Source organism: Vespa velutina, chromosome 6 (assembly GCF_912470025.1).
Source record: "Vespa velutina chromosome 6, iVesVel2.1, whole genome shotgun sequence".
Taxonomy (NCBI): domain Eukaryota; kingdom Metazoa; phylum Arthropoda; class Insecta; order Hymenoptera; family Vespidae; genus Vespa; species Vespa velutina.
This window is the reverse complement of record NC_062193.1, coordinates 1,862,299-1,888,961: the sequence shown is the minus strand read 5'-3', so window position 1 is coordinate 1,888,961 and position 26,663 is coordinate 1,862,299. Positions and strand designations below refer to the sequence as shown.

The window sequence follows — 26,663 nt, the reverse complement described above, 5'->3', positions numbered from 1 at the left end:
TATATATATATATGCGTTATATAGTTACACACAGATACATATATGTGTAAAGAAGAAACACGTAAATACGTGTATATGAGTACGCGCGTGTATGTATATAACGGACGTGATCTCTCTCTCACGCGCGCGCGAGAATACACTTTCGCGAACGACAATAAGGCGTGATAATGCGAGCTCCGAAACGTTTAGTCATCGCGGCACTTCAAACTGCTCATGTGGACGATGAACCTCGTACTTACGTCATTTTTCTCGAGGATTCAATCTAACGAGATAAATGTGCCCGTCTCTCTCTTTTTCTTTTTTTCTCTATCTCTCTTTCTCTTTCTCTTTCTCTCTTACATGAATACGCCGAGCGTATCATTATCGTAACACCGTTTCGAAGAAACTCTATTACATGAACTAGTTCGTCTGTTAACTTACGACAGAATAACGTTCCGTGTTTGAGGTAGGTCAAGCGAGTCTTCCATGTGAGCAGGAAGAAGAAGTTCTTCTCCAAGAATGAAAAGAATAATGATCGACTTACGAGTATACCGTTCAAAGAGGATAAAAAAGGGTATTTTTAAAGGAAAAGTCGGAAGTTATTCTGCTTTCCGTTATCTGTGAAACGAATGTATGACGGAAAAGAAGAGGAAGGAACCAAATATGAGGATAGAGAGCAGATGGTTACTCTGAAAATTTTCTAGGAAGACACAAACAGACAGAGACAGAGACAGAGAGAGAGAGAGAGAGAGAGAGAGAAAGAGAGAGAGAGAGAGAGAGAGAGAAGATTCATTTCTTCTCAAAGTTCTTACTTCTCTTATTTCCACGCTCTCCTTCGCATACGGTAGTATTTATAATTTAGTGCGTGCTATGCTGAGTTACGGCAAAGCGTAATGATATTTCGACTCTCTTGGTAAAGGAACGAGAGAGAGAGAGAGAGAGAGAGAGAGAGAGAGAGAGAGAGAGAAAGAGAGGGAGAGAGAGACAGAGAGAGAGAGAGAAAGAGAGAGTATCTTGAGATTCACGAGAACGATATTTTCTTCTCCGAAGTAGACTGGAGACTCTATTTTCCGATGTATCTGGAGTGAAAGATCTAAATATAGTGATAGGTACGTTTTCTCTTTGCACGAAAGAAAGATAAATAAAAGATCCATTTACTTTGATTCGAATCACTGGAAAATTAAGAATGAACGATCCATAATACGTATATAAGCATATATCTAGCAAATGGAAATAATAGTAAAATAATTGATAGAATGTAATCTATTACTCTCGACAATGCTATAACAAACGTATCAATCTGATCGATTTCGAAAGAGAACATCATGAAAAAAAAAAAAATACAAAAAATACAAAAAAAAAAAAAAAAATAAAGAATAAACAAAAAAAGAAAAACAAAATCTTAGGTGAGAATGAACTTTCTCGGCGTGTTTATCATCCGGTGCAATGATCTGCACGTACATCGCAAGACTCGCACTGATAATTAGTAACGACTTCGAAGCGAGTTGAAGGTGTAGTAAAAAATATTTTGAACTCGAAAGAACCTACTAGTAACGGTAACAACAACGGCAACGACTGGCGGTGGCAAGCAATAATACAACAGCATGAAAGACACAGTACGAGGGTAATACTCGAACGCGGCTCGGTTGATTTACGAGAAAACGAGATCGATAATTAGAAGGCGGCGAGCGAGCTTGTCGTCAAGTTTTTTTATCTCCTCCCCCGCGTCACAACGTTAACTCGCCAGAACGGATATATTTCGATTGGTAGTAATAGTATCGTGAGCGACAAGCCTCGTCGATTCTTCCGGCTGAAGGAAGGAGAGTTCGTACGTACGTATATATGTACGTATGTAAGCATGTATGTATGTATGTGGAGACGACGTGTTGAGAACAAACGATAATGCTCTGTCGCGATTGGAAAATTAGTCGGGCGTCGATTCGTCGGACTATTCGACGAGTCGAAATCACCGCCATGTTCGAATAAGACACCTATTCGCTGACAATGATTAATTTCCTTTTATAGATCTCGCCGTGAGATTATAAAGCAAGTAGACTCGTTGTTATCCTATCTGTCTGTCTCTCTCTCTCTCTCTTTCTCTCTTTGAGATTGGACCTACTAACACGTACAGCAGCGATCCGTTACTCGAAAGTGCATGGAAGCATTAAATCGGCCATAGTAGTTCCCGAACTCGAGGCGTCAAAACGAATCGATCATCATAAAACGAAGGTGTTACAACGAGAGAGCTCTTTCTCAAGCTCGCCTGGAGGTGAAAGTCACGATCTTTGCGCTATGAAATGCTCCTTAAGGAGCAACAAGTAACTTCACGTATGTATTAGTGACGACTACACTACGCCGTAATACAAACATGTTTACATACACACATATTCTTCGATACGCTCATTCTAATCTTAATTCTCTAATTATTTTTCGTTAATTCCTTTTCCTTTTTCGTATTCTTTCCTTTTTTTTTCACTTTTTCCTACTTAAGAACGCACGAATTTCCACCAAAAAGAATTACCGTAGTTACATTCACAAATAAAACGGGATCGATAGATTAACAACTAAAGTTACAGAGAGATTACAAACAGGTACCTGGAATTTTTCAGGAACTTTTTAAAATGATACGTTTTGTTTACTCTCGAATACGATATTAGTAATTAGTTAAAATGATACAGGTATCGATGCTTCCTGTTAACTATCAATACTCCTCGAACAATTTTACGTATAATATAGATATAAAAACCAAAACCGTTGTCGAGAGACAGGCAGTCTAGCAATTGGTCTCGACTAATCTTAGCAAGTGAAGATATAAACCAACCACTTTTAAATTCGTCGAATACATATGTACATACATATGTATTAAATAAATCATCATTGATTTCATATTCAACAGCTATTATTTTACTCAACGTTCACCCCGTATGTATATTTGTATGCGTGTGTGTGTATGTGTTTGTATATACATTCAATTAAGAAAAAGGGGATCGAGTTATCGACCATCGAAACGCGTCGATGCTTTGATCTTCGAGCATACTCGAGAAGAAGAATCGTATATTCTAAGAAGATAACACCTTCGAAATTAGAACCGTTCGATGCCAATAAGCTCAAGAGTTCGAACAGTAATATCGTTCAAATCGATATTCTCTTTGTACCTAAATATTAACATTAATTTATTTTAAATGAAACTTTTGCGAGTAACATTTAACGCGTTAAAGGGTTTTAACGTCAAAAGCAAATGATTAAAAGCTTTCTATTATATAATACGTGATGTAATCGTATTTTTGTTGTGGTTCGTGCCTCAATCGAATTCGATTTGTCGAGATTAAATGTTTTCATGCTCTCTCTCTCTTTTTTTTTCTTTCTCTTTTCATCTTATTCGATTCCTTACGAGAGAATCTTAGTTAGGGTGTCGATCAAGGATCGAGGCGGTGGAACGTGCGCCTAAAAGGCGATTCAATTAAACACAATAAAAGTCGTGTTAATGCAAATCCAGGTCGGCATATATATCGCAAATAATACAGTTCATTAGTAAACGGTCTCGTCGTGTTCGCCCGTGCAAGCGGTTGTTTGCCGATACTGTGGCTTCGCGTTGCTCTCTCTTGAGAAGAGTTGCGTGTACGCATATTCAAATGAGATATACGACTGTGAGGAGCATATAGCTTCTATATATAAGCGCACGCGAAACTCGAGGGACCGTGAAGATTGACTCCTCCTCCTCCTCCTTCTCCTTCTCCTTCTTCTTCTTCATCTTCTTCTTCCTTCTCTTGAGCACCGTTTTATCTCACGAATTAACGTCGTATCGCTCAACTTCTTTCGTTCAATTGAAAAACGCTGAAGGTGTTCGATTTTCGATTAATTTTTTTCAATTATTTTTTAATAAATGAAGAAACAACTTTTACGTTTGATACGCTTATCTATATTAATGCGTTTAATGTTAATATGTTATTTATTTAATATGGTATTAAAGGTATCAAGTATTTGTCGAAAATAAATATGACGATACGATGAAAGTATTTAAATTTGAAAATAATCAAATTTTAATATTTTTATGAGAGAAAAATTTGCCTGATTGAATATTTTTAATTAAATTTTCGTAGATAAATTAACAATTTTTTTAAATTTTATTTCAAGATAAGCAGATTTTTAATATTTTTTTTTAGAAAACGTGTTAACCATATTAAGAAAAAAAGAGTCGCTTTTGTTATCTCTCCCGACGATATTTCAATGAGGTTCGAAGGGGCAAAAGAACTTTTTTTTTTATATCATTGTTAAATCGCTTTTATTTTAAAATTTAGTTTTCTAAGAGATCACGTTCTCTAAGTACGACGTATTCGATTGGTTTACAAAGGATATTTCGTGGACTAGGTAGGTTAATACATACGTACGTATGCTTAAGGGTTTCTGACCTCTTGGGTGGTCCGAATTTTACAGGCGCCACGTTATAAGGCATACACGGGGGATTCGCCTCGAAGCATTACGTGTTATGCTAATTATTCCGAACATACCGTCATAAATATCTCGTTATTGCTCCTCCTCGTAAATAAAACAGTAACGTGCGGCACCGAAGAAACGATATTGCGGACGGTTAGACTGTAAAAGAAGAAAAGGGAAAGAAAGAGAGAAAGACGATGGAAGAAGAAGGAGAGAAACGCGTCTTTGTTCATTTATATAACGAGAAAAAAAATGTTCAGCTAATTAGGGCACAATATTTACGTCGAATTGTTTTTTTACATTCAAAAACATACAAGTTTTTAAAGGCCTATTCGTAAAAGCCACGGAATCTTATAAAAATACGTTGAGTTACCTTTTATACGTAAAGTTCAGAGTATTTAAAGAAAATTCGATTATAATTAACGTGATTTAGAAATGCCAAGAGCTATAGAAAAAGGAAATGAGATATGAGAAGAGAGTAATTAAGTTAGTGAAGAGGTAGTAGGGTATTAAAATAAAGTCCGTAGAGATTTGAAAGAACCTCGGATTTTCTTCATTCTTTTCATTCCGAATAACGAAACTCTATCGCGGTTAAGGGGAAGGTTAAATTGACGAACTTTCTTCTTTGAAATATCAAAGTTTAGCTGACAACATGTCCTGACGGACGATTATTTCTGTAAGCTATATTTTATTTTTTTTTCTTTCGCTTGAACTTTAAACGAGACTGTCTTTAAATGATATCGTTGTCATTGTCGTCATCGTAATAGGACAACGATGATGAAGTTTTCGAAAAACCCTTTGTCCCTTACCGGATTGCATTTTCCCTTCGCTTTGTTCGATCTCAATAACGATTGAAATTTCTGGAAAATCTCATTACTCCGTTTCTACGTTCCATTACACTTTATAAGCAGCGCTGTCGTTTACAAAATTATAAACTCTTCAACTTCTTACTCAAACACGAGAATATTGAATTTCTCGTTACAACATGACACGTATCAAAGAATATTCAAAATTGAATCTTGTAAACGTTCTATTAATAAAATCTTTTCAACTAAGAAAAGGTTTTTATAGCGACAAAAATATATTTCGTATTTATCGGGAAAACTTATTCGACGTGATGTCAATAAATTTATATAAAAAGTCGAGAAAATACGTCGATAAAAATATTCGATGTATTGATGAATGTCTAAAAAAAAAAAAAAAAAAAAAAAAAAGAAAGAAGAAAAAACAATACCTGTATGTATAGATACAGGCGCATGAATTACATATGTATGCAGCTACCATATGACGTGTAATCATTGTGGGAAAAAAAACGCAAAAATGCGAACATAATGTAGGCAAATGATTTTCTCTTTTTCTATTATGAGAATGATATATCCTAAAGGCACGTTCTGTCCTATAACGAGAAATCGATTTTATCTATGACTGGCTTTGAAATTTGAACGTAACGAAATTCTAACTAGGTATAAACTTTCTACTAGATCCGGACTACTAACGCCCGCTCATAAGACCTAGTGAGCTAAAAGTTCACGTTAAAGCCGGCTTAGCTTCGTGATCTCATTGCGATCTACAATCAGAATACACATACATATATCGTTGGGATAATCGAATCGAAAAGGGACAAAGAACGAATGACTCGTGACTCGTGATGAAAATTCTCCCTTCGAGCTAACTCCCTTGTTGTCTCCTTTATTCAGTCTTCTCTAATTTCCTTCTAATCGATTTCGATTCACGATGTAAGTATAAAGTTTACGAAAATAATCTGCTGGTATATGATCCTGAAAATACAATAGAATTTCTCTTACCTTTATTATACTTTGGATAATATCAAAATATTATTATTATTTATATTATTATAAACAAATAAATATATAAAAACAACAAATCATAATTCCAGAGAGACGGATTTGTCGAAAGAAAATATAAATATATTATAAAATAATCGAGATATACAATCTGCGTTATACTAATAACTTATAATAAATTCTCTTATATTAAAATAAAATCGTATGGATTTTTCCAACAGTCGTCTATACCGATTAATTTGGATTATAGACATTTACGATATTATATAACTTTTGACTACTACAGAGATAAACTAATAATTTTATATCTCGATGTAACGAATTAAACGGAGCAAACTATGTACATATATAAATACACACATACTGTATGTATTTATATTCGAACGATCCGTATGAACATGCATACAACGTTAGTCGTATGAAACTAACAACCTCTTGAACGTATGCATACAAACACGCATATACACGCGCATAGACGTAGACGTGTAGATAGTAGAAACATGAAGGTACGTGTATAGTAACGAAGTAGGACGAGCCAACGTATCGCCTTTCACTCGAAATTCGTAGGTGGCGAGTGACAGACGCACCGGAGTGCGATCTTCTAATAAATCTCTACTCGCAGGAGTATATCGAGAAGATGAGAAGAGAGGGGAAGAAGTATAAGGGAGTATCAATTTACACGTGGGCTTTAATTCTACGCGAATGCTCGCACGCGCGTTGCCCTGAAAGACCACCGATACCCATTTCTTTTTTTTTTTTTTTTTCTTTTTCCTTCTAATTCGATCTCGTTCACACAACAAAATACAACCGACTTTCTCGCGTTCCACGATGAAATTAATGAAAAACATCCATCGTGATTTATGAAGAAGGATCGTTCAAAAAAATTTCGAAAAATGTATGAAATATAGTGACAATGAAAATCAATCTAAATTGACAAGTTAATTTGAAATCTTTCTTTTTCTTTTTTGTTTTATTAATCACATTGATATCCCTTCACGTAACACATGTATATGTTTTTATGTTGAATAAATAAATAAATAAATAAAAAGACTAAAGAAAAACAAAAATACGTGGATCAAAGAGATTTCAATCGCGATAATTGAACGACGTTATTTAATATCCAAGCTCCTGAGTGTTATAACGAATGTACCTCGATCGCTTCATTATCCGCGAGAACTCATGCGCTCACTGTGCATTTCGTTTGCAACTGTCTCTCTCTCTCTCTCTCTCTCTCTCTCTCTCTCTCTCTCTCTCTCTCTCTCTCTCTCTCTCTCTCTCTCTCTCTCTCTCTCTCTCTCTCTCTCTCGTGGGCGTGAGACATTTTATTGGCGCCAATTTTATTCGTTTTCGCGTATAAAGGATAAGCATAGGTCGCACTCGACGACGTGGGAATCTCAGGATCTCAAGACTCTCCTTCTGTTTTTTCGATTAACTTTTAACGATTCTCTCTCCCCCTCTCTCTTTCTCTCTCTCTCTCTCTCTTTCTCGTTCGACCACTTAGATTATTCGTACGTAAAACGCACTGCGAAATCGAATGAGATACGTTCGAGAACAAGTCGTAAGTATCAAATAAGATTACTTCCTACGGGCCATATGTGAGTATAATTTAGATTTCCTAGTCTCTGGCCGATTATAGTCGTTTACTCTATCTCATTCTTTCTCACACACAAAATACACGATGTAAGAATCGCAAAATGGAACGAGAAGGTAGGCTACCCCTCCACTCTCTCACCCCTGATTACCGTTTCACCGTTTATGATTTTTGTTCCTTAGCTTGGAAAAGTTTTTTTTTTCTTCTTTCTAAACGTCCGATAGTTTCCCACGACGATAGAGAAGGAGAACAACGATTGTTCGGGGTGGAGAGGAGATCGTTATTGCGAACGCGTGGGTCGCGCCCTTCGGGATGCAACTCTCTGGAACTTCACTAAAACGTAGCTCTCTCGAGGAGCTCTTAACGATTCTCTTTCGATAGCCTCCTAAGCATGGCGCCTACGAGTTTCAAAGTGTTATCTTATGGAAAATCAATGCGCACTATCTCTTTCTCTCTCTCTCTCTCTCTCTCTCTCTCTCTCTCTCTTTCTTACTCTTTCAATTTCTCACTCTTTCATTCTCTCTTTCTCTTTTTTTATTCTTGGTCTTTATTGTCTCTCTTTACGTTAATTCGCAAAATCGTTGCAAAATCATGCCTTGTCGATGTTATTACAAGAGGACGTAAAATTCCTGGAAATCGTTTAAACTGCCCACGTAAATCCCTTTCGAAAATTACGAATACGAATATATATATATATATATATATATATATATATATATATACTTTTTTCTTTTTGTTTACACTTTCTTTTCTTTAAAATATAGGTTAGCAATTGGCGGTCTGTGGCTCTATTTGCTTGCTCCAGTAAGATACAAGAAAACGATCCCCACTATTTAACACAATACCATGTTCATCTATAAATCTTACGAGATGGATATTGTTTCTTTTTTTACAAATAATCTCAGTCTCCTATCGTTATGTACATTTATAGATTATCATTAGATTAAAAAGGAAAAAGTAAAAAACATTGCTTAACTAATTCTTCTTATAACTTTTTAATACGAATTATTAATATTCACAACTTTCTAAGAGAAAATATCTCAAAAGTGATACAACCACATATATAATACCTATATTCTACATATTTCTATTTCAACCATATTCAACCTTTTTTCTTGGGCCACGTAGATATGTTTGCTACGTTATGCATAGCAAACCACAACATAATACATTATATTTCTTAGTATAATATAATAATGTAAAAAATAAAATTTAAAATTCCAAAAATAAATAAATAAATAAATCTATACGAGCATTTATTTAAAAATTAATAGATAATTGCATTATTACGCAATCAGTAAGTATTTATATACGTAATAATTTTTATATGCGTAACTATGTTCTTCACATATTTCATTCTAGAATATAGAAATAATTCACCGATGCGAACAACATAAGCAACAGGTGAGCATATTCTTATACGGTCTTGTATTTTTCAATCACTAATATAATATAAAAGCTTGGCAAGCCACAAGTTGAGGATGATTGCCCTATTCAATATCAGATAAAATGTAAGGAAAGCTCTTCTCGTAAGCTACGCGGCTTTTCTTGTTAAACATGGAATAATGAATTTAAGTAATGGATAAAACGAATAAAACGGGAGTAAACGAATTGATCGATTGTAGGGACCGTACGATTGTGTCTCACGACAGAGAAGTTGCCCATCTATGTGACTATTTAAACTCGGTGAGTTTATAAGATGATCACTTGTTGATCCACTTTAGTTCGATGAAAAAGAAAAGAAAAAGGAATCCATTAAACGATTCCGATTCTAAGAATCTTTGTAGGTTAACATTTGTTTTATCTATTTTCTTTGGCGACGTCGCCGAGCCGTCTTCGAAAAAATATGGATCGGCTTTTCCTAGAACTTATATAGATCAAACTGTCAATATTCTCTCTTTCTCTCTTTCAATCTGTTTCTCGAGATCAAAGAAAAAACTTGGCCATCTGCAGACTGTTTACAATTTATATATGATTCATAGAAGTGAATGTAGGTTTACATTATTTCCTTTTTCTTTTTTCTTCTTCTTCTTCTTTTTCTCCTGCTTTTTTTTTCATGACATTTATTATCCCAAACTTCAATTTTATTTCTTTCCTATGTCATTGATCGTTTTATTTCTAATTTTATTTTATTATGTATTTCATCGTTTTTTTTTTTTTTTTTCATTCAAACTGTATATTTTATTTGATATTCATTATATTATTTTTGTTTTATCTATGTTTAAAATTATATACATACGTACAATGAAATAAATTAAACCTATAAACTAAGGCAAATGTAATACAAATGTATAGAATATAGGGTTTACATGATGCTGAAACGTGAAAATTTTGTGCTTGAGGCAGAAGCGACTCGTTTAATTCGTCTTCTCGATTAAACTCACACTGAGAGAAAAAGAAAAAAGAAAGAGTGAGAGGAAGCATTCTCATGCATCTTTCGTTGAAACAGCGTGGGCTAAAGGCTTACGTTGCTTAAGACCGTTTATCTCAAGCCAGGAACGACGCATTCATTCATGCGAGATATCCTGCACCGTTCACTCACCACCCACGAGTATGAACGTTTTGTAGGATTCAAGGAGTAACAAGGAAGGCAATGTTATTTAAAATATCTCATATACCGTGACAGATATATATATATATATATATATATATATATATATATATATAAAGAAGATGGACGCGGAGTATATATATTACAATAAAATAGAAGAGATCTAATTGAATTTAATTCTACTGTACTATTGTATATATATAAAATATATGTAATATTAAAGAAAGCATTTGTAATATTATCGAAGGGAAGAGGGAAGTGGAGAATATATATTACAATAAAATAGAAGAGATCTAATTAAAATTAATTACATTCTACAGTTATGTATTGGGTTCCTCAGATTTTAATGTTCAAACTTTGTCAATATATTCTATGTCACTAAATAAGAAAAAAATGTTATGTAAACATAGGTCACATAGAGCTTTATTAAAAATTTATAATAAAAATACGGAATACAAGAAATAGTAATAATAACAGACTTGCTGTTACTATGAGCATTGACCCAAATAGATTAATGTATTTACTACTTGACATCATCACTTCTAGAGTTAATTAATACTTGATTTCAAAATGTCTACCTGTTGATGCACACGTATGTCTCTCAATTGTTCCCAGTATTTTCTCCTAAAGATCATATATCACTATTAGAAATATCTGCCTTTGGGAACTCGTTGGATACTCGGTAAGAAAAAGCATAGATAAAAAACACATTGCCATTTTGTCCAAGCTTAGGCATTTTTAGTCAAGTACCTGGTTCTCAATAATGTATCGAGTCGGGCAATAAATAAATAGTGAAAGTAGACGTCTAGGCGCGACAAGCCAAGGGTTGTCTGGCGCCTAGCCTTGAAATATCCATTGACACCCTCTAGTCTACACGATCACTAGAACAAAGGGGCACACATGGAATGTTTAAACATTCCAACGAACTATCCTGACATGCCCACGACCGATAAGAATATTGCTTTCCCTTTCCAGATATTTTTTACTTAAACTCTTCCCTTTCCATTCCGCTTTCCTAATTCATTAATATCTTCGTGGATAGTTCGAGAGAAATCTACAGACAGTCGTATCAAAGCATTCGCACTCACCAATAAGATAGCCGAGTCTTATCAATATCATTGGCTATACCTTAATCGGAAGTATCCAGTACAATCTAAAACGTAACAGCACAACTAATTACACATCAACGATTTTATCTTATTTCAACGAATGTGATAGTTTCAATTCGCGCAATATTTATTATCGCGCATCTACCTCGTGAGTTTTACGGGATCCTTTAAAAAAATGCACGTTCTTCCATTAATTTGTGGGAACGCGGCAAGCGGTATTTTATTGACAACGGTATCCTAGTGCTGCCGCTTTTATTCATCACGATCAGTGGATCTATAATTCTGACAATAAGAAAGACGGGGGAAATTTTCCGTGCAAATCGACTATCATAGTTAATCCGGTGTGAAACGCGTATTTGGAAACGTAGTTGCGCCCTCATGACGCAACACTACTGTTTTTGATAATGATTGACAACGATCAAAGATCGAATTTATAACTGTACAAACTTCGTTTCTATTTTGTTTCATTTCATTGAATGCATTATTAATATTTTGTATTAATTCATTACGTGAATTTATTCGTGTTTGATACATTTTACCGTTTAAAGTTCCCCACAGATAGAAGTCGATGGCATAAGATCGGACGATCTTGGTGGTCAAGAGATTAATGCACTTCGATCTATCCATCTATGAAGAAACTGATTATACATTAACAGTAAGTTGGTTACTATTACTATTACTTGTACTCCGCATTTTTGTTATAACCTTTTATATTATAACTTATATATTATATATAATATTAAGGGAAGCACTAGTAATATTATCGAAGAGAAGAAAAATAACTCATATTATTATATTCAATTTTATTCTGTTAATTCGTATATGCAAATCCTGAATTCTTGCGAATTTTAAATTATATTCTTTCGTTTTTCTTCTATCACGTTTAAGTAACTTTTTTATCAATATTATCTTTTAATCGTAATATGAGTTAGCGAATAAGGAACAAAGTTGGACGAAACATAGCGACGCTTTCCGTCGGCTATCGTGTTACTCTTCCCTCGACCGCACCAGAACCGCAGTTTTCTTTGTAAAGAACAAGATCTACCATCGGGCCGGCAGCCGTTGACTATACACCATAGCGAAAATATTTGCGTTTCGCTACCGAGAAATACTAACTTCGCGTTTTATCGCTTATAAAAAGACTCAAAGGAACGTTTCTTTTTTTCCCCTTTCCTTTTTCTTTTCTTTTTTTCTTTTTTTTTTTTTTCAATAAAAGAAAAATACGTGGAGTAGATCTAGACGTTATAGCATGTGAGTAATATCAGCGCGGAAAATATCAAAGTGGTGATACGATTTTCATAGCACATGATGGCCACCACGTGTAATATCCACCTCTTATCTACATACAATACTATTATATTATGTATGTACCTTTCATGTATATAGTTATGTATATATGTATGTAATACATATCCAACATACACGTATCCTACATCGAGTATGCAGATGAATATTGTCACGAAATTCTCGAGCACATGCCGTAACGTAACGTGCATAGTTCCGAACGTAAATTGCCATTTGTCGTAACGACGATTCAGCAGGTACCTACGTTCCAACGTTTCGTCCTTGTTGGACATACATATGTACGTATCTATGTGCGTATATATTGTATAAACGTGATACGTGCGATCGTAACGAGCGAACTAACTTGACGCGTGTAGGTAGAATAAAACAGGTTTTTATCGTTACCGCGTTGAAAACGCGTATTTGACGAGCTCTGCGTTGTTCGCCGAATCGTAATGTGTCGCTAAAAGAGATCTCTTAAAAAAGAAAAAAGAGAGAGAGAGAGAAAGAGAGGGCGTGGAAGTTATAGAATAAATGAAGTTCTTTTTTCCTCTTACTTTTTGTTTTATTTCTCCCTCTCTCTCTCTCTCTTTCTCTTTTTCTTTGGCGTTTACAAATTTACAAATAACCAGATTTGTTTATCAATAACATTTGATAATTCCCAATACACTTTAGATATTTAATATTTGTCCCACAAAAGGTAGACGTCTATGTTTAATATTTATCTACATATTTATAAATATAATTATAAATTTGTATTTTCGATCGGGCGATTGATTAGGAAAAACAAATAATTATTCATAAAACATTATTAATTCGTCCCTCTCATTCGAGATAAAAATTCAAAATAGGAAGATAAAAAAGGAAGAAAAAGAGAGAGAGTGAGAGAGACAAGGAGAGAGAAAGAAAGAGAGAGAGACAAGGAGAGAGAAAGAGAAAGAGAGAGATAGGGAGAGAGAAAGCGAAAGAAACAGAGAGAGAGAGAGAGAGAGAGAAAGAGAGAAAGAGAAAGAGAAAGAAAGAGAGAGAGAAAACGATCGCTTTCTTGGTGTCAAGTCTTTCTATTTGTCGTGTGGCGACAAACTGTTCCCGTTTTGTTTGCGGTGTATCACGTTTTTCTATTCAAGTTTAGTTTTGGACTTCTTGTCTCTCTCTCTCTCTCTCTGTATATATATATATATATATATATATTTCTCTCTCTCTCTCTCTCTCTCTCTCTCTCTATATATATATATATATATATATATATATATATATTTAAGGATTGTGACGCTTCTCACGCTCTCCTTTTTTCAAAACTCTTCGAGAATCCCAATGTAACCAAGAATCTTCTGTCTGTCTTTCGAAAGAAGAACAGAAAGATGAAGATGAAGAGAAAGAGAGAGAGAGAGAGAGAGAGAGAGAGAGAGAAAGAGAGAGAGACAAAGATCCCTTTCATGTTTGCATATCACTTTCAGTTTCGACAGTGACTCATTTACATCCCCTCGATATCGTCATCATGCGATCTCTTGTATCTATTTAAACGAGTGAGTTATATTTCTTCGCGAAATGAACGAGGGCCGATACGTATAAACGATGACGATTCTGCTAGATAACGACGAAACGTTTTTCACCGTGATTATCTTACAATAACAGAAAATTCTCGTTTTTTCAAACTTTTATATGCGATCATACGATACAAATAAAAGAAATATATTTGACAAAATTAAGTATCGTTTATTTTTTTATTTCATTTAACAAAACCTTGTTATATTTTCGTTTATATCGATAAATTATTGCGTCATTTTGATGGAAACAACAATCCCAATTTATTGGAAAATGAAGGAGAGAGATGAAGACAGGGAGAAAGAGGAAGAGAGAGGGGAGAGAGAGAGGGTAAAAGAAAGACCTGTTATGGTAAGCCGATGCAACCTCCATGTTATTGCATCAACGGTTCATCAAATTTTAATGATAAAGCTGTTAGGCGTGTCCAACGACAACGAAAGCAAATTTTGACGGCAAAAGCTTAATGTAGGCAGGGCCAACTGTTCGAACCCTATAATATGGGCCGGACGCTCGACCTACGACTGACCTATTGAAAATCAATGTCCCGGTACCTTTGACAAAGACCTCTTTATCACTTGCTCATTCGCTCGTTCGCTCGTTCATTGTCGGTATCTTCTTTTTTTTCTCTCTCTGTTTCTCTCTTTTTATTCTTTTTCCTACCTTTATACGGATGAGTGCACTATAACCTCTCGTTTGCAAATTCCTGCCACGAAAAGATCTAAACTGTCGAAGGTAGACAATATTGGTGCTAAAATGCATTCTCACCTTCTTCTCACCCTTCTGTCGGCATTCTTCGAACTGTACAGACCCTTGAAAATATTTTTATTTCTGTACACTAAGTCCTTTCTATTCTATCCACGCGCTTTATCTTTCTATTCTTTGTTCGAATAGATAACAAAAATGTAGATGAATGTTTAAATAAAATCATAATCAATATAGTAATTAAATTGATATTTAATTTATTAATTAAATTAATATTTAATTAAAAAAGTATAATGAAAAATAACATAAAAAGAAAAAGAGAGAGAGAGAGAGAGAGAGAGAGAGAGAGAGAGAGAGATAGAGAGAGAAAGGGAAAGACGGAGGGAGATAGAGAAAGAGAGAAATATTAATTTAGAAAAAGTTAAAAAATTCGAGATTAGATGAGAGAATGTAAGGGAGACGTGTGATGACTTTGACATTGGAATTATAAGGGCGCACGTGTAAAAACGCAATGCACGTGAAGCCGAATGTCTGTTTTGGCCTCTGACGATGGGTGAACTTCTCTCGTTACAAGTCTAGCGCGACAAGCTCTGTGTCATGTCGTATCGAATAACCACGACAAAGAGAGAGAGAGAGAGAGAGAAAGAGAGAGAAAGAGAGAGAGAGAGAAAACGAAAGAGACAAAGAAGGACAGAGAAAGCCTAGACTTTTTTCTCCCTCAACAAATGTTTCTATGCAATACGAACGACATCTGTTACAATGCAATTGCCTTTTCTCTTGACACTCTTTCTTCTCTTTCTTTGTCTCTTATTCTCTTCCTCTCTCTGTCTTCTCTCTCTCTCTCTCTCTCTCTCTCTCTCTCTCTCTCTCTCTCTCTCTGTCTCTGTCTTTTTTTCTCTGTCTCTCTCTCGAGAAAGCACGAGACCGTTTGACGCCGTGACGTTAAAGAAAAATTCCAAACACTCCGTATTCCCTGTCTCCTTGCTACGATCATTTTGGCTTCTATCACTCAATCTCTATTCGTCTTTTCAATATTCACGGTCCATCAGGATTCCTACGATATTAACGTAGGTTTTGCAATCCTCTAATATTATATTTTATAAATATTCAAATCTCAGAAGGAAAGAATGTTTAAACGGTTGAAAAAGAATTTCTAAACTCTTGATTTTGGCTTACCATTGAAAATAAATATACATGGAAAGATATGGTATGATAGAAGAAAAAGTAAAAAGAAAAAAAGAAAAAGAAAACTAAAAAAAAAAAGGGGAAAAAAAGGCAATGATAGACAGAAAGAAAGTTTTTTTCTCGATTGAAGATAAATTCTTTTTTCTCATTGGGAACTATTGCGTGAGTATGTAATAGCAATTTTTAGAAGAACCGATCAACAAAATAATCAGCTTGAGTTTAAGGGATGAAATCTTGCGAATGGTTGAGGCAAACCTAAATAAACTGAAAACCACAAACGTCATTGTTCTGCTACTTTCTTCTTCCTCCATCTTTATCGCTCTCTCTCTCCCTCTCTCTCTCTCACTCTTTCTCTCTCTCTCTCTCTCTCTGTCTCTTGCGCCAATACCGAAATTAATTTGTTCCTACCGAAATTGTAATCGAACAATTAACCAGTAATATTTTCTGTGTTCAAATATATAGTAGTAATTGAAATGTAACAACAACAACAGCGACGACGATGACGACGACAATAAAGAAGAAGGGGAGAAAAGAAGAAAAAAAAAAAAGAAAAAAGGCAATTTTCCGTTTGTTCACGGATAGTATAGTGCGAATGACGTCACGAGCGACGCGCCAACAACTTTTTCCTCGACATTTCGATGGCCTCGTATATTTTCTCAACAATGCATCAAGGGGGAGCATTTATAAACGGCGTTTGTTTCTGTTTAACGGTCGTGCTATTTCGAGATACCGTGCGGCTGCCAAAAAGCTCTCCCGAAGCTCGTTAATCACTCGCCTCGGGAATAATTCGCCCGATCAGGAAGCGTTGGGGGATTCTGGATCTCGGAAGAGAACTCTCTCGGTGATGTGCCACTTTGCTTTACGTCCGAGAAAGATGATTATAAATTAATTATCTCTCGTAAAGTTATTGAAATTCTTTCTTTTTATCACTTTCTTTCGAAGGAACCACATCTTTCGCGATAAGATAATTTAATCAAAATCATTTTATTTACAGAATTACTTCATTATTATAATAAATTAATAATTATAATATTATTTTATAGAGAATATTGACATTTGCGATTTACAAAAAGAAAAGAAGAAAATTTCGAGTATGAAACTTAATAACTATTTTTCATTCTTCGAAGCAGATATATAAAAAAGAAAAGAAAAGTAAAAAATAAAAAAACAATATAAAAAAGAAATAAGACCTCGAGTTGTTTTATTACGCAACGATTCGGGCATCTAGCTGACGCTAGGGAAATAATACACGATGCCTCCTCTTCGATGTTACCTCGAGTTCGGAGAGTTCGCGCGCGCACAAATTCTAAGCGTTGCACGCGCCTGTGAGAACGTGCGTGCGCGCAAAAGGATCGCCACGCGCGTCCGCGATACATATGCATGAGAAATAAAAACAGAGAGGAAGAGGGAGAAAGAGAGAGAGAGAGAGAGAGAGAGAGAGAGAGAGAGAGAGAGTGAGAGAGAGAGAAGGAACATAGGAGAGGCCAGTGACGGATGAATAATAAATACGTGCGAAGAAACGAGCTTCGAATCACGTATAGGAGTAACACATGTAGATGAACAAGCATGTCTCCTGCATTTTGCCAGCTTGCCAGCGTGCTCGGCAATGTGCTCGCGATCTTTAAAGCGCAATTCTTCAGTTGCTGCATCGTCGATGCATTCCCTCGCGATTTACGTTCTTACGCCACGATTAAATGCATAAGACGCGTCAATCGTCGCTATTCCATTTTTGATTTGTCTTGTATTGTAAAAAGGAATACTATCGAAATTAGCCGATTTCACAGATAAGTTATATATATATATACATATATATAAATTGTTAGTCATATAACGTGATTAATAGGTAATATACGTTCTTGTTGTATTTCTAAAGTTATATTTTCGAAAATCTGTCATCTGATTTCAACATTTTTTTTTAACACAGGTATGCATTGAAGAATAAATGTAAACATACCTAGTTCATTTTCATACGAGTATAATAGAGAATAATAGAAGTTGAATAAAATAGAAGTTCGTAATAGAAAATTCATTTTCTTTAGACCACATTCTCGTACACGTGTACTTTGCAAATGCCGTTCGTAAATATTTGTAATCTTGTTCTGACATTTTTCTCGACGTAGTTATACGTTTAATAATAAAAAGAAAATATTAAACATTTACGTTCGATAAATGTTCATAATATGAGTAAAATAAGTTACAACAAATTCGTATTCGAAAAATCGTGAACATTTAATCATTCATTATTGTTTACATTGGAAATGATTTTTTAAATACTTAGAATTTCATTGTAATATTTTTCTGGACATATATATTTGACAAAAAAAAAAAAAGAATAAGAAAGAAGAAATATTAACCAGTCGTAGTTACATGGATCATTCTACAAGCACGAGCATGAACGCGCGCAAAACTTCGCTTTCTTTTGACCGACAAGAATGATAGGATACCTATATATAACATACGGTAGCGTACATGTTTGATTCAAGTCAAAAATGCGTACACACGATATATTTACGTCAGAGATGTCGTTCACAAAAGTTTCTAAATTCTTATTTTGAAAAAATACGTATAGTTTCTCGTTATGGTAAAAGGATCGACTACTTGTAACTTTATCTTTCTAACATGACTTATAATATAAATAATGGAATGTGGAATGGACAAAATTGAATTAATCTTAAGTACGTGCAAGTATGTCGACTTCGCGTCAGCGATTTTTTCGTGTGACGTCACATTGATCGCGAAAAACAAGTCATGCTACCTCGAGATCGCCGAAAACGAGTTTAACCTCGAAAACTCCATTTTGGGAAAGTACACGTCAGTATGGAGTAAAAAATCTCATTTTAAATAAGCGGACAAAACATTTTTTTTCTCTCTCTTTCTTTTTCTTCTTTTTTCTCCAATGGCAAGCTTCGACGTTAACGTTAAATAATATAAACAGTCTTTGTTCATGCATAGAGATCGATCGATCGATCGATCGTTCTAACATTTGTTGATTTATCTACCATAATTCATATGACGACACGTTAGGCACAAGAAAAATCAGTTTAGAAACTCTCTCTCTCTCTCTCTCTCTCTCTCTCTCTCTCTATATATATATATATATATATATATATATATATATATATATATATTTCTCTCTTTACAACTTTTTCGAAGAAGAATTTTTTTTCTATAAAATCGAAACGAAAAAGATAGATTCTTATTTGCTTTCACTTTCGATCTCATCGAAAAGATAGACTATCAGCGTCGATAACTCTAACGATAGAAATAAACTGGCGAGCTTCGGGCCACTTGTTTCGTTCATGTAGCACTACAGTACCATCAAGATACATTTAACGTGAAAATATTTGCTCTTCGCACTTAAACGCAATATATACGGTGGGCACAAAAGGATGATTTTATTCGTCGTCTTCCTTCTTTTCCACTTTTCGAGAAAGTTAATTTTCGATTGCTCGCAAAGAAGCTGTATGTGGAAGCATTATTGAAAGGAGAAAGACTAATATATATCTATGTATATATCTATGTGTATATCTTGTAAGAAATAGATATATATATATATATATATACATATATATATCTATGTATGTACCCATGCATATACAAGCTAAAAATAAATTCGCCATTAGTTCGTACATAAGCAGTTGATCGTAGGGTAAGCAGTTGAGTAAATAGTATTGTTCAATAAACGCTATTTAGGTATTCGAATGGACTACTCATAGATCAAATTCGTTCGATAATCGATATATACGTAAGTACTTATATATTTAAGTCAATGAGAATTCATAGATACAGATGAAACGTGCGTATATGCATTATAAACGATTTAGAATACAAACAAGTCGAAAACTCTGACGACAATATAAAAGAAAAAGAAAAAAAGAAAAAAGAAGAAAAAAGAAGAAAAGAAAAATCAAAGAGATGTCAGATTCAAGAGAAAAAGAGAGAGAGAGAAGGCAGTCCGTTGCGTCACGGAATTATCTAATATTTATTCTAAGAACATAACATGTGCACTAAGCGAAGAGATACCACCGACTATATACCTATATATAATATACTTCAAGCAAAGCATCAGCAAATGGTAGTAGCAACAGCAGCAATAGCAACAGCAACAAAAACAGCAGTACCAGTCAACGAGAGAAACTTTTATTTCTGTTCGGTCGTCGAACGAAACTGTTCGCTCTCCTTTCCATGAAGCAAATCGTACGTAGCTAAATTTGAAACTGGTGGCCAACCGACAGACGGTTACTCGATCGATGGACCGTAGCCATGCTTTATCGTACGTGAAACGTAATCCTATCAATGCGTATATAACTTACGAAGTGCGAGCGAGACGTAAGATGAAAAAAATATGGACAGAAAGGAGAGAGAGAGAGAGAGAGAGAGAGAGAAAAAGAGGGAGAAGGAAGAGAGGCAAGCTTTGGACGATAGCGGTCTCTCTGATGTCGAATTCAAGTGGATATCGTGCGAGCGATGTGTACGAGTCGACGAGTGATCCTTCACTGAACAAGGGACAATAAATTTGTATATTTGTATGTACAGTATATATACATATATATACATATATATATATATATATATATATATATGTATGTATATATATACACATTATATATTGTCTTGTGAACAACTCATATATCAGATAATTCAAAACTTCGATAACACGAATTTACATTTAATTACGATACAATTTGTGTATATATATATATGTATACATTGTTTAATGACTTACCCTTTAACATTTGACAACGTATCTATTCCGATTGTTTCCTATTGTTTTATGTAATTAATACTTTATCAGTCTTGAATTTTTATTTATCGATTGTTATATACCGATATTGTAATATGACCTATCTCTCATATATATTATTATTATTATATATATATATATATATATATATATATATATATATATATATATCGTGGTCGAATTATTATCAATATATTTATCGTAATTAAATGTAAATTCGTGTTATCAAAGTTTTGAATTATCTGATATATGAATTGTTCATAAAATAAATCGATTAATTCCACTTTTTGAATTTTTTTTAAATTTGAGTATCAAAGTACTTGATGGAGTCTTCACTTTTTATATTCATAATAAATTTCTCTAATTTTCGTTATTTAATGCCATTAAATGATAACCTTTTTTTGACCATCGAATAAAAAATAATTTATTTCAGAAGCTGATCTTTAATTCTGTATTCGAATGTAAATTGTTGCAATAATGCAATTCAAATGGAACAACAAGACCTTTATATATTCTATAATGTTTATTTGAATTTATATTTAAAAGAGAATTTTAAAAAGCGATTTATATTATTTCATCACATTTTTCCACTTTTTGTTTGATGAAGTTAATCGATTTGGCAGGTAAGCGACTCATATACATATATGATAATAAATATGTAATGAAATTTAAAATGACATCATCTGTATTAAATAGTTTGAAAATTTCGATCGTTCATACAGAATATACATATATCTATTTGTTAAAATTAGAATTGTATATAATCTAGTAATATATATTTACATATATATTACAATGTATCGATTATAGGGATACATGTGAAATAAAGATTTTTGTATAAAAAGAATACATATATAGTAAGTACTATAACTTCTTTTCTTACTATATCGATCATGTCCTTTAATAGAGACTAAACGGGACAACATCCGTTTTGGTCCAGGCAACTTTCGGTTTTCTCTTTCGATACGGCTTTTACTCCCTTTCCCGTCTCTTCCGAAGTCCCAGAGGAGTTCTTTTATATTAAGGAGAAGACGATTAAGGTCGTTTTACTACTCGCGAGTGGTGCGCTCGCGCGATTCGCTCGTAAGCGGTTGGGTTTATAGGTGCTCGTTGAAAATAACGCTCGGGATGCGAGCTTCGAGTTCGTCGACCGAGAGAATCGACGTCGTTTCTGACGCAAAAGAGCTCTACCGGCGAAGTTTCTTGTCCGAACATTTGCTTCCTTTATTTTAAATTAGTTTTCTCTCTTTCTCTCTTTCTCTCTATCTCTATTTCTTCTTCTTTTCTTTTTATCTCTTTTTATTTCTTTTTTTTTTTATTTTTATGAAGAAACGTCGTTGTATTCGAAGGATTATTTAACCGATCTCGAGTCTCCTCTCTTAAAACGCGAACATGTAAGTCTTGTTACGACCGAAAAAGGAAGAGTGGAAAACACACTCACACATACATATACACATACACACACATTGATATGTAATAAGTACGTGCGGGTAGGAAAGAGGGAACAGAGAGCAAAAGAGTACACGCGGGAGATGGGGGATCCTTGAGAGAAAGTTAGACCCTGAGTGGATTTCCTTGGCCAATCATGGAAGATCGGCCGAATAGATAATGTTTCGTCTATGTCCTTCTATATGTCGAGACACCGCAGTGGTTCTCAAGCTATGTATTGTGTACGTTTAATATCTTTTAGACAATATTGTATCTTCATCCCTTAAAAGTTTCTTTGAGTTCTATGAATACGAAAACTTTAATTTTCCAAGATTGGAAAGGATTTTAGAAGTTTTCTAGTTACCAAATGAAGTCAACCGAGTAATCCAAATAATAATAAAAAAAATAGTAAAAAAGACATAAAAATTAAAAAAGATAGAAATAAAAGTAGAACATAAAAGGTAGAAGAACGTAAACTGGAATGAAAATTTTTCCAAGTTTTTCAAGTTTCTTTTCCTGTTCGTAAAGTGATCTCGTCTAATCTCAAGATAATTATTCAATTAAGGAGCCACGACTAATTTGGTCGGTCAATTTAATTTCCATTTCATCGTTATAACGGAAGGATAGTGAGTAGAACGAAGGAGGCCAAAGCGTGCAATATATAACAAGGTGTTCTAAATTTAAAAATATCTTACAATTCCCGAACAAAGACAAAACTTCGAAGTAGAATTATTAAACAAATCCCGAACATTTACGATAGGAGTCTGGTCGGATCCTTTGAGTTTCAAAAAGGACCCATGCATCTTCATGAATTCTTACGCGTTCGTCAAAAAGGGAGCTGGACGACCTTGCTCCGTTCGCAGGTAGAATACAAGCAACTTGAGAATTCTACGTGAGAAAAAGAGAAAGAAAGAAAGAAAGAGAGAAAGAGAGAATGAAAAAAAGAAAGAAAGAAAGAAAGAGAACATTTGAATTCCATTCCAAACTTTTATCCCAGCAAACACAGCGTGGGACGACTTCCCGGTAAGGATGAGGCAAGAGGAGAAGTAAAGAGTAGAAGTAGGAGAAGGAGTAGGAGTAGTAGTAGTAGTTGTAGTAGTAGTAGTTGTAGTAGTAGTAGTTGTAGTAGTAGTAGTAGAAGAAAGAGGAAGAGAAGGATCCGTGAAGATCGTAATAACACATCGGCCTCAACGCCACACGTCCGTGGATTTAACGCCCGAAAAATCCTCTCAATTTCGGCCCCAATATATCGTCAAATATGCGCGTATCGTATTTCATTATGTTATCTTTCCTCATGGATTATGGAATTTCTTTGATCTATCTGTACGAGTGATTTCGAGACAGTTACAATCTTCTTGATTCCACTTTGATCTCGATAAACTTTTCTAGTTAAGTTGAATTATTTTTTCTTGTTACTGTTTTGTTCTTTTATACAAAAAAATTATATAAACCCGATCATGAACTAGGTACTTAGATAAATACATACATGATTGACCTAATTTCGTAATCATGATACATATATATATATATATATACATATGTATATATATAAATAAATATATATATATACATATATATATATGTATATATATATATATTTATTTATATATATACATATGTATATATACACACATATAAATGTATAACTCGAATAATAACGGGAAACGATAGTTCTTCTTTATTACTCTTCCTCCTCTTATTCTTTTACGTTCGACTAAAATCAATAAGAAGACAACGAAGTGTTCGAAAGTGTCGAATGAAAAGAGAATACTTTTTGGCAGATCTGGAGCAGATCGATCGAGTGATCCGATCGATAATCTGGTGTAGCCTTAATCGATGGAGAGTAATCGGTATCCGTTTCTCGATGTTCGCGTTCACTGTAACCGATCGTAAGCTAATATTTCTAAGATATGTGCTTGATTTGAAATATCTTTCATGGGTTTTGTTACTACAGGCATATTATAAGTCGTATCATTCTTCTCTTTCTTTCTTTTTCTATTTTTCTTTCTGATATATTATCTATCTATCCATCTCTTTCTTTCTTTCGTACTCTTCCTGTATCATGCTCTTTCGCATCAATTCGTTCTATTTATCTTATCTATCCTTTTTATCCTTATTTTTCTTTCTCTGAAGAAGAAGAAGAAGAAGAGGAAGAAGAAGAGAAAGAAGAGGAAAAAGAAGAGGAAGAAGATGAAGAAGAAGAAGAAGAAGAAGAAGAAGAAGAAGAAGAAATTCTTTTCTTGAAGCTTCCTCGTAATTTAATAGATGTTTACCATCGATTTTTAAATTCTTCCCTTCATACTCCGCTTTCGGAAACGATATTTTACGTTCCTCATACCCCTTGCGTGATGTAATTATTTTTGTCTTTTTTCTTTTTCTCTCTTTTTTTAATCATATTTTTGGATTTTTTCCCTTCTGTTGAAAGTCAAGTACACTTCTTGTTTCTTTGGGAATGTGCAAACATGTAAAATACCGTTAGACAAGAGAGAGAGAGAGAGAGAGAGAGAGAGAGAGAGAGAGAGAGAGAGAGAGAGAGAAAGAAAAAGAGATAGTAAAAACTGCAGAGCGAGGTGTTTTCCAAGCGATCTCGTTGAAGTGCCTTGAAAAAAAATGATAGTCGAGTTCACTTGAATTTCCAATGAAAAGTCAGTCGATGGACGACGAGATTCTCGTTCGCTATTAACGAAACACTTCACAAAAGTGTCCTTGCTTTTGTACTTCGAAAAAAATTACCTAACAATTTTTCTCTTTTCGAAATTATTTTTTGTCTGGAACTAAAAAGATACTTGACTTATTTTTAAATAATTTATTATCGAAGGAAATTAATTATAAAACATTCCTGTCGATATTTCGATCGAAAATGCTATTAAAATCGAAACATATCTTTATTTTCACATTAGTGAAGATCGATAAAAAAGTCGTTTGTTGATGAAACTTAAAAGATATGTAATAGGACGAAGAAGAAAAGCACGTAACACGTTGTCGATGTGGCATCGTTAAAGGTTCATTTTCGCGGTCATCGATGTGTCAGAGACTCTTAATCCCATGCCATCGATGACGATAATTTTGTCGGACGATGCATCGGCAATCGAATTATGCCATATAATGTGTATGTACCACCGTGCATCGATGAGAGAAAGGCTATTGCGCCTTCGAACATCGGCTTACCTATTAAATATCTAATTATCATAGTAGAAAAAAAGAATGAAAGTTAAAAAGAATAAATCTTTTTTTTTTCGTGAACGTGAAAACATCCGTTTACGATTTATCTACGTGTCTTTAGAAATTTAACAATGAAATATTTATGATGTATTAATAAATGTAGATTTTGATGAATAAATCAAAGCAATATTATTAATATTATTAATGGATATGAATATAAAATCGAAAATACGTGATTTTATAATGATTATGAAGTATTGGATAAAAAAAAAAATAAGAAAGAAAAGAAGAAAAAAGACGTCAAGCTCGAAAGTTGTTAAGCGGTCTAGCGGTCTTCTCGTGACCTATCTAATTAAATACTAATTCAACTGACATTGGGTATGACGACTCGACTACAATGAACACGCTCACGTCTACTTCGATCATCTTTTAACAGTAGAGCTAACACATTTAACGTATCGTAATATAGATTCCTGTCCGTAATAATATTAATGAACGACGTGTCTCTTTTCGTTAAATTCGAACTATGTATATCAATACTCAATACTACGGTGGTTGATAAGACACATCTATTTTGTATTAAGTTGAAATCTCTTGTTCTCGTGCGCCCGAAGAAGATCGAGAATAGCGGAAATTCAATTACGCAGGGACCCCGTAGAGAGCTTGGGCTTCATCACGGACCTCTAACGACTATCACGCGGTGTTCCTGATTCTCCGTTGATTACTCGATGGCTCCGTGAGTGCGAAGACGTGTGCTAGTGTATGATGCTAGATCTTGCATAGGCGTCGACATCGAATCACACTCGACACTTACTCTCTATCTGGTCTTTTTAAATTCCTTTAAAAAGAAAAAAAGAAAAAGAAAAATACATCTTCAAGATCGAACGATAAATGACGTCGACATCGACGACGACGACGAGGAGGAACGAGTACGATATCATTTCCATTGGAAATTTATCTATGAATAATTCTTGTCAAAGGGGAACGAGACATCGGATAACTCGAGAGAGAGAGAAAGAGAAATAGAGAGAGAAAGATTATGCGCAAATATCTCGAAATTCGTATCTCTTTGAATTTCTCGAACGTATCAAAGAAGAAAGATTTGCGTCAGAAGAAAATAAGAAATAAAGAAAAAAAAAAACAA

General features: G+C 34.3%; 1 protein-coding gene across 5 annotated transcripts in view; it reads right to left on the bottom strand.

The window, feature by feature from the left end:
* The window catches only part of LOC124950098, a 170,216-nt gene that overhangs the window by 48,247 nt on the left and 95,306 nt on the right, over window positions 1-26,663 (bottom strand). The window lies entirely within an intron of this gene.